At 72.0% G+C, this 788-nt stretch overlaps 1 protein-coding gene across 3 annotated transcripts in view; it reads right to left on the bottom strand.

The window, feature by feature from the left end:
• ZNF827 (zinc finger protein 827) overlaps positions 1-788 on the bottom strand; it is a 147,134-nt gene that overhangs the window by 145,018 nt on the left and 1,328 nt on the right. The window lies entirely within an intron of this gene.

Genomic DNA, 788 nt, shown 5'->3' on the forward strand with positions numbered 1-788 from the left:
GATCGCGCCAGGGGGAGATCGATCGCGGCCCGTCTGCAGCGGAAACGCACCCGCTCGCAGGCTCCCGGGCCGAGACACCATAACCTTAACCCTTCCCCCACCCGCCGTGAACTTCAGGTGACCGACCACGTCGGCCCGACACCCCGCGGGCGCTCCGGCTCCGCTCCGCGCCCGCCCCCGGCCCGGGTTTTGCAGGCTCGGGCTCCAGCCGCGCCAAACCGCCGGGAGAGGGGAGCCGGCGGGGGGAGCGGCAGAAACTGACCCTCCGTCTCCCCGACCCCTCCCTCCGGCGCCTCGGGCGTCCCCTCCTCCCGTCACCCCGCCCCGCGCCTGCTCCCCGGCCCCCTCCTCCCTGCATTCAAGGAGCCGGGCGGCCCCGGGGGATATTTTTAGTTGCTTCTTTCTCCTTCACTTTTAGCTTTCGCAGCCTCTCGGAACACTCAAAGCGGGGAAGGATGGGGGGGCGGGGGGAGCCGGCGAGGGAGTGGGGGAAAAGTTAAGAGTCTCGCGAAGAAAAGCCGGAGGGAGGGCGCGGAGGGACGGGGGCGCGGGTGGAGGAGGGGCGGGGAGCGGGCCGGCCGGCGGGTGTGTGTCTCCAGTTGGGGTGCGCGGCGGCCGCCGGGGAGGGCTGTCATGCACTTTAGTCCTGGACTCTGCTCGGGCTGGCCGGGGAGGGGGGTCTGGAGCCCGCGTCTCGCCCGGCTCCGTCTGCTCCGCCTGACCCCGCATTTTATTGCGGCCAGGAGCCCTGCTCCTCCCTCCCCTCGGCTCTGCAGGGACCTCGCGCG

The sequence above is a fragment of the Condylura cristata genome, unplaced genomic scaffold (genome assembly GCF_000260355.1).
Source record: "Condylura cristata isolate star-nosed mole 26May11 unplaced genomic scaffold, ConCri1.0 scaffold00018, whole genome shotgun sequence".
Lineage (NCBI taxonomy): Eukaryota > Metazoa > Chordata > Mammalia > Eulipotyphla > Talpidae > Condylura > Condylura cristata.